Source organism: Triticum dicoccoides, chromosome 3B (assembly GCF_002162155.2).
Source record: "Triticum dicoccoides isolate Atlit2015 ecotype Zavitan chromosome 3B, WEW_v2.0, whole genome shotgun sequence".
In the NCBI taxonomy this organism is placed as follows: domain Eukaryota; kingdom Viridiplantae; phylum Streptophyta; class Magnoliopsida; order Poales; family Poaceae; genus Triticum; species Triticum dicoccoides.
The window spans coordinates 331,585,957-331,595,444 of NC_041385.1; positions in this window are offsets into that span (position 1 = coordinate 331,585,957).

Here is a 9,488-nt window from a genome sequence, read left to right on the forward strand (position 1 = left end):
GCGGTGGATTAGTTGGAAGGCAGCGGCGGACATGTCCGTCGGCGGGCGGATGTGTCCGGCGGCGCGAGGATGTAGATGGCTAGGGTTTGGACGCAAATTTCGGAGGGGGACGTGTTTTTATAGGTAGGGGGAGTTAGGAGAGTCCAAATGGAGCACGGTTTTCGCCCACACGATCGTGATCGAACAACCGAGACACTAATAGGAAAGGGCTATAGATAGGATGGACACTGATGGCGCACTGTATATGTGGTGCGCCATTACTACATACTAATGGCGCACCATGTGTTGGTGCGCCATTAGGGTGCAAATACTAATGGCGCACCACATCCCACGGTGCGCCATTAGTAAATTTTTTTAATTTTTACGAAACTACTAATGGCGCACCATGACATAGTAATGGCGCACCACACCCACCGTGCGCCATTGGTAGTTTTGAAAAAAAAATAAAAAAATAAAAAAAATTGTTAGTAATGGCGCACCTGTGGACAGTGCGCCATTACTAGTTAACTAGTAATGGCGCACTGTCCACTCGTGCGCAATTACTAAGTTTTTTTCAAAAAAAAACAAAAAAAAATTCAAATTTTTTTATATTTTTTTCCAAAACTAGTAATGGCGCACCGTGGGTGTGGTGCGCCATTACTAGTTTAACTACTAATGGCGCACCACCCCACGGTGCGCCATTACTAGTTTGCCCAGCTTCCACCGAATGCACCCCTCCCCCCGTGGACCGCCTTTTCAGTTTAAAAAAAATAAAAAAAATGATAAAAATGTCAAAAAAATAAAAGAAAATAAGTTTCCCATGTAATATGTGGTCTAGTTGTTGGGAAAATTTACAAATATAAATTTCGACTTTATTTGCAAAATCTCTCTGGAAATTTGTAAAATGGGCATAACTTTTGCATACGAACTTGGATTAAAAAGTTTTATATGTGAAAAATCATCTACTCGAAAAGTTACATTCGAATTTAATGGGAGAACCCCGTTAAACATTTTCAAAATCCCCAAAAACCTAACAGAAAAAAAGTTACGTGGCTTTCAAGATCTAGAGGCAAAAAAATTCAAAAAAAATTGATTTTGAATTTTTTTGAATTGTTTTTCGAAAAATGATACGTAATATGACCGGGAAGTTTGAAATATTTTTCAAAATTTCATCATAGTCATGAACACGAACAAAGTCCTAGACATCAACAAGGTATAATAGGATTGATATGCTAGATATATCAACAAGTGCCTGTGAAGTGAGCTGTTGCTGGGGTTGGATAGAACTCTGAAGTGAAGCATGCTTGGGCTGGAGTAGTGTGAGGATGGGTGACCTTTCGGGAAGTTTGACCACGGAGTGCGATTTGACCTGAGTTTAAGCATATTGACCCGAGATTAAGCCATAGTGACCTGAGATTAAAAAAAACGAAAAAAAAATTGAAAAAAATTGAAAAAAAAAATTGAAAAAAATAATAATAAAAAAATTCTGAAAAAAATTGAAAAAAATGTTACTAATGGCGCACTTCTATGTGGTGCGCCATTAGTATACCAGATACTAATGGCGCACCGTGGGCTATACTAATGGCGCACTGCATGGTGCGCCATTAGTATACCAGATACTAATGGCGCACGAGTGGTGCGCCATTAGTAAAAAATACTAGTGGCGTGATAGTAATGGCGCACCGGTAGTAAGCCATTAGTAGGCAAAACCGGTGCGCCATTAGTAGGCCTTTTCCTAGTAGTGAGAGGATGGAAGGGGTTTGGATGGGTTATTGGGCCACTTTGGAGGGGTGTTGGGCTGCACAAAAGAAGGGGGTTTCGGGCTACGCGGTTAACCGTTGGAGTATCAAACGGACTTCAAATGGCGCGAAACTTGACAGGCGGTCTACCATTGGTGTACCAAGGCCACTTGGCAAGACTCGGTCCATTCCGAGAACGTTTAACACCCGCTCACAACGAGAGACAAAAGGGGGACGCCGAAGGACATAGGAGTGTCGAATTGCAAAACGGACAACGGGGAAAATGCTCGGATGCATGAGACAAACACGTATGCAAAATGAGATGCACATGATGACATGGCAAAATGCAACACGCAAGCAAATGACATGGCAACGAGGTGCGCCATTAGTAGGCCTTTTCCTAGTAGTGAGAGGATGGAAGGGGTTTGGATGGGTTATTGGGCCACTTTGGAGGGGTGTTGGGCTGCACAAAAGAAGAGGGTTTTGGGCTACGCGGTTAACCGTTGGAGTATCAAACGGACTCCAAATGGCGCGAAACTTGACAGGCGGTCTACCAGTGGTGTACCAAGGCCACTTGGCAAGACTCGGTCCATTCCGAGAACGTTTAACACCCGCTCACAACGAGAGACAAAAGGTGGACGCCGGAGGACATAGGAGTGTCGGATTGCAAAACGGACAACAGGGAAAATGCTCGGATGCATGAGACGAACATGTATGCAAAATGAGATGCACATGATGACATGGCAAAATGCAACACGCAAGCAAATGACATGGCAACGAGGTGCGCCATTAGTAGGCCTTTTCCTAGTAGTGAGAGGATGGAAGGGGTTTGGATGGGTTATTGGGCCACTTTGGAGGGGTGTTGGGCTGCACAAAAGAAGGGGGTTTTGGGCTACGCGGTTAACCGTTGGAGTATCAAACGGACTCCAAATGGCGCGAAACTTGACAGGCGGTCTACCAGTGGTGTACCAAGGCCACTTAGCAAGACTCGGTCCATTCCGAGAAAGTTTAACACCCGCTCACAATGAGAGACAAAAGGGGATGTCGGAGGACATAGGAGTGTCGAATTGCAAAACGGACAACGGGGAAAATGCTCGGATGCATGAGAAGAACACGTATGCAAAATGAGATGCACATGATGACATGGCAAAATGCAACATGCAAGCAAATGACATGGCAACAAGGTGCGCCATTAGTAGGCCTTTTCCTAGTAGTGAGAGGATGGAAGGGGTTTGGATGGGTTATTGGGCCACTTTGGAGGGGTGTTGGGCTGCACAAAAGAAGGGGGTTTCGGGCTACGCGGTTAACCGTTGGAGTATCTAACGGACTCCAAATGGCGCGAAATTTGACAGGCGGTCTACCAGTGGTGTACCAAGGCCACTTGGCAAGACTCGGTCCATTCCGAGAACGTTTAACACCCGCTCAGAACGAGAGACAAAAGGGGGATGCCGGAGGACATAGGAGTGTCGGATTGCAAAACGGACAACGGAGAAAATGCTCGGATGCATGAGACGAACACGTATGCAAAATGAAATGCACATGATGACATGGCAAAATGCAACATGCAAGCAAATGACATGGCAACAACGGTGACTAACTAGGAGACACCTGGCGCATCGGATCCGGGGCGTTACAACTCTCCTCCACTAACTAGAGATCTCGTCCCGAGATCTTAGGACCGAGACGGAAGGGAAAAGGGATGAGGTGAAACAAGAACTCAAGAGAAGAAATAAAGAATCGAGAGCACTCGAGAATAAGAGAGGAACGATGAGAATGACGAGAATGAAATTATCATGCAAACCAGATAGACACTGAAACCACTCCGGTTAGAACAAGATAGAAAAAGAATAACAAAGACGGAATTTCGGTAGCACTCCGGCTGAAAAAGGAAGGAATAGAACATGAACTTCGCAAGATGGGATGACCTTGATGAGATGAACAACACAATGCCTCTGGTAAATTAAAATAGTGGAATGAAAAGAACCGATAAGAGAACAACAACTTCCACCACGAATGAATTTGATAGCCTCCTTAGAAGGAAAGATTTAACGGGGTTGCCGAGAAAATCAACAACAAAAGAATAAGTTTGTTGTGGACTTATGGAAAACCCTCTCAAAATTTAAGGTGAAACTGTGCCACAAGCAAATGCTTGAATATCTGAGAAGACCGAAGAAATGCAAAACTCCACTTCAAAAGAATACGGAGAATTAATTGCACTCAAGAAGCAAGAAGAATAATACTTGAACTCCTCCAAAAAGAATCTTGATGAACACTTGAAAGAATGAATTAAATCATGAAGAACCACGATGAAGAACTCCAGTAAACAAAAGGACAATGAGATAGAATTAAAGGATGAAAAGAATAAGATGCGCCTTGCAATGATTTAGATGGAGGTTCCTACGAAATGGACGAGGAAATTTGAACTCCGGAAAAGAAAAGATGAAAACACTTGGAAGTAGAATTTATTCATCAGGAACAAATTCTTAGAAAAAGGGATTACTTGACGATGATGAAATAAAAATAAGATTTATTGTATGCTTATCCTTCATCAAATTAAATTGATGACAAGATGGATTTTGCATACTACTTATTCTTCTTGAAAGAATTGAGAAGTGACATCTCACAAACTTGAGAAGGTCTTCATGAACCACCGGTAGGATTGAAAAGAAAGAATGAATTAATATGATAATCAAAGAAAAAGAATCTTGAACAAATCACCGTAAGACTTCAAAAATGACTGATGAAAGAGTGTGAATCACTGGGAATAATTAGAAAAGCACAAAGATACTTGAGGGAATTAAGAGACAAGATAACAAAGGGATCGCAAACTGATTGAAGAATACTTGAACGAAGCACCGGGATAATTGGATAACGGTAGCTGAAATGTGAGAACAATGAATTCTTCTGGAATGATGGCCTCCGGTGAAAAGAAACAAAAATCAACTCCTGAAATACTCCGGATGGGTAAGAAAAGGAATAACTGACAAATGGAATAATTCGAGAGGATAACATGAAGCTAGAACCACGGAATTTCAAGAGAACGGGCAAGATTTAAGAGGAACTCTTCTTCAATCTTCAAAGCCGAGAATGACGACGAGAAACACCACCGAAATTGTTGAGAAACTCCGGAATAATGAAAAACGAAGACGTTGAGCCAACAATGAAAAAAAATTGAAAGCAATCTTGGAGAAGGCATGTGACTGATGAAATTCATTCTTACGTCACACTTTGAAAAGAATTAGGAATGGCTCCGGAATAATTAGAAGAGTTAGATAAGATCCTAGGAAAAGACCTGTGGGTTAGGGCCCACTAAAGAGAAAAACACCGTTGGAAAGGGATTGTTGAAGAGATAGATGATGCACCGGAACAATTGAAATATTTGAATAAGGTGACAACCTCGAATTAATTGGAACACAGACGAATCTCCTGAGATGTCTTCCGAACTCCGGAATGATTGAATGGAGAGAGGAAAACGAGCAAGGAGAACACTTTAACCAAGGGAAAGATTGTGATCAACCCGAAGAACTTGAATTGAGTGCACCGGAAAAAGAAAGGGATGAATAATGACGAACGAGATGAGAATTCACCGGTTGAAATAATTGACAAAAGACTGAAGAGGCTCCACACGAATGGAATTGATGGTTGAAACAGACTCAGACTCCGGGAAGAAGAGGGTGGGAGGGCAGGAAAAACAAAGGCAACTTGGAAGGGGAAACCGACGAATATCTTGAAGAGAAAACACCGGTTGAAATCATTGAGGAAAGAAAGCAAAGACTTCACACGAGTAGGATGGATACTCGATTACAGGCTCCGGCTCCGAGAAGAAGAAGGGTGGGCGGGTGGGAAAAGAAAACAACTGAGGATTGATCTTGCGAGAACAAGGAGGTCGAATCGACTTGACGAGAAAATGCACCGGATGAAAAGAGCTGAGAACCAACGACCGAAAAAAACCAACTGCGTGAACCTAAAGAAAATTTGAAGGGGAAGAGAAGTAATTCAAAACACCTACGTCACGATTCCTCACCAGAGCGATGAAGGAGGCTGAGGAGTAAACAGAATTCCTACTCTCTGATATAACTAGACTCCGAAAACAGTTTTCTTCTAGACTCAACAATGGCCAAACTACACGATCAATCAAGGGGGCTCCTATGGTCGAACCTGGCTTTGATACCAACTTGTCACGCCCAATATGCGATACTATCCTAAAGAGACTCGAAGGTCCCACCAAGGATAGAACCGCATATTGATACACTTTTGCAAGGTGGATATCATTACATCAACATTACATAATAGATGGGGATACATACAGGAGGCATCCAATGCCACACGAATACAACATCAGAGCAACATCCGACTATGGATGAAACACAAACAGAAACTCAAATGACATCCACCCTGCTAGCCTAGGCTTCCGACCTAGAACCTATCCCCTAATCGAAGAAGAAGCAGAAGAAGAACTCCAAACAAGCAAACATCGCTCTCGCGTCATGATCATCGCATAACCTGTACCTGCAACTGTTGTTGTAGTAATCTGTGAGCCACGAGGACTCAGCAATCCCATTACCATGGGTATCAAGACTAGCAAAGCTTAATGGGAAAGGAAGGGGTAAAGTGGTGAGGTTGCAGCAGCGACTAAGCATATATGGTGGCTAACTTACGCAAATGAGAGCGGGAAGAGAAACAACGGAACGGTCGTGAAGCTAGCAATGATCAAGAAGTGATCTTGAACTCCTACTTACGTCAAACATAACCCAAAACAGTGTTCACTTCCCGGACTCCGCCGAAAAGAGACCATCACGGCTACACACACGGTTGATGCGTTTTTAATTCGAAACTGGTGTCAAGTTATCTACAACTGGACATTAACAAATTCCCATCTGCCACATAACCGCGGGCACGGCTTTCTAAAGATAATACCCTGCAGGGTTGTCCCAACTTAGCCCATCACAAGCTCTCACGGTCAACGAAGGATATTCCTTCTCCTAGGAAGACCCAATCAGTCTCGGAATCCCAGTTTACAAGACATTTCGACAATGGTAAAACAAGACCAGCAAAGCCGCCCAGATGTGCCGACAAATCCCGATAGGAGCTGCACATATCTCGTTCTCAGGGCACACCGGATAGGTCAGCCTACGAGTAAAACCATCCCTCGAGTTGCCCCGAGGTGGCCCCGCAGTCTGCCCGGTTTGGACCAGCACTTAGAGAAGCACTGGCCCGGGGGGGCTAAAATAAAGATGACCCTCGGGTTGGCCGACCCAATGGAAAGGTATAGGTGGTGGTGAAGCAAATGGTAGAACCAAGGTTGGGCCTTACTGGAAGAGTTTTATTCAAAGCGAACTATCAAGGGGGTCCCATAAATCACCCAACCGCGTAAGGAACGCAAAATCCAGGAACATAATACCGATATGACGGAAACTAGGGCGGCAAGAGTGGAACAAAACACTAGGCATAAGGCCGAGCCTTCCACCCTTTACCAAGTATATAGATGCATTAATTAAATAAGAGATATTATGATATCCCAACATAATCCTGTCCATCATGGAGCAATCTTCAACTTCACCTGCAACTAACAACGCTATAAGAGGGGCTGAGCAAAGCGGTAACATAGCCAAGCAACGGTTTGCTAGGAAAGGTGGATTAAAGGCTTGACATGGCAATATGGGAGGCATGGTAAACAAGTGATAGGTAGCACAACATAGTGATAGAACGAAGCAACTAGCATAGCAATGATAGAAGTGAGATCCAGGGTAGCGGTCATCTTGCCTGAAATCCCGCAAGGAAGAAGAACGAGTCCATGGAGAAGATGAATGGATGAAGCCGAACCAAGCGTAGACGAACGAATCCTCACGATCGCAACGAAACAGGAACTATCGAGAAGAAGCACACAACATGGTAAACACACCACACATGAACAAGGCATGATGCTCAACCAAGTATGATGCAAGACAAGACTACATTAAGTTACTCATGGCAAGAGATGATGCAAACAAGAGCAACACATCAAGGCAAGTTTAAATGAGGCCGGAAACAACATATAACAATTCCGGTAAGTCCTCATATGCAAATTTAGAAATTGGTACAGAACTGAATAAACCTTATGTTCAAGTTGTTAAACAACAAGTTAAGATGCATCAAAAAGATCTACACGAAATTCTAGTCAAGTTACATATAAAGTTCATTTGGTTCGGAGCTACGGCCTAGAAGATATGAGCAAAACAAGTTAAACATGGCATTGATGCAAAACACATACAAACATCAAGCAAACACCTCAAAACAAGGATGCAACAGGATAATATGAAACTACATGCAATTCTAAGCAAGTTTCATGTAGAGCACACTCAAAACGGAGCAACGGTTCAACACATACACACAATACAAGTTTAAAGGACAAGCTGTCCAAAACAGCAACTAGGCATCTTGCAAGCATCAAAACAATATGCTACATCATCTCAACATAGGAACAAAAGACATGGGCATGAAGTACAGGTAAAACATGACAAAACATGAACACTGAGCTATCTCCAGAAAACACTAGAACATGCTCAAAAGGTCATGGCAAGATTGCAAATAATAACAGTTTCAGACTTGGCAGAAAGAACATCAGGTTGCAATGTTTAGAGCTATCAAACAACACGTTACAAGAACTTAGCATGGCAAATAAAGGCATTGCATGAATCTACTAATTGCATATAACAAACGTCCCTTACTGACCATGAGCCAAAAGGGCACATAAAATATGATGGCACCCATGTAAACATAGCAAGTGATATGACAGATTCATACATGGCAGGAACAACAATAAGTAGGCATGTTGAGCAATACATGGCATGAAAAGGTGACCAACAGTAAGAATACATGTTTATGAAGCTAATCATGGCAAGATCAAGTTCATAGCATGCTTGGATCACTAACAAAGCACATGGCAAAACTGAACTTAATGTTAATCAGGCTGACAGCAACATCATTTAGCAAGTTTGGAGCAAGATAACAACAAGTTACAGCAGGATATAAATGTAAACAGGGACATGAATGGATAGAGCATGACATTTGTAACAAAACATCCTTAGTGAACATCTCCAGATTATGCATAGAATGACTTGTAGCAGCAGGTTTACATAGCAACATGATATAGCAGATTCAACCTAGCAAAACAGTAACAGCAAGTACCCTACTTAACAAGCTTCATGCACTCACTACAAGACTCACAAAAAATATGGATTGCACCACTGTAAATATGACATGATGTAGCTCAAAACTCATGTAGACATCAAGATTATAGGATGCACACACAAAATGGAATGAAAAAGACAAAACAGCAAGTTATAACAGTTTCAGCAGGTTAACATCATATAGCACTCTTGCAACGATGATTAGGGCATCAAGATGGACTCAAACAAACATGGCACAATAGAATAAAATGTATAGCGTCTCACGGCGAACATTTTGATATATAATACCCGCAAAACGGAGATATGTGCAAGAAGTTACAGCAGGTCAAAGATAGCACCAGAATGTAGAGATCTCAGGGACTTAGTGGAATTCTCACCCCGGGGACAAAGTGGACAGGGCGATCCGGGACGGAGGCGTACGGTGCGGGGGAGGCGTTTGGATCGGGGGCTTGGTGGATCTTGTCCACCCGATCAGATCCGGCGAGGGCGCGCTTCGGGGATCTTCCGGCGAGGCAGCGAGCGGCTCCGGCGATGAACGGGGCCGGGGACGGGCGCGATCGGGGCCGGGGAGGCCGGATCCGGCGAAGGAGCGGCCGGACCG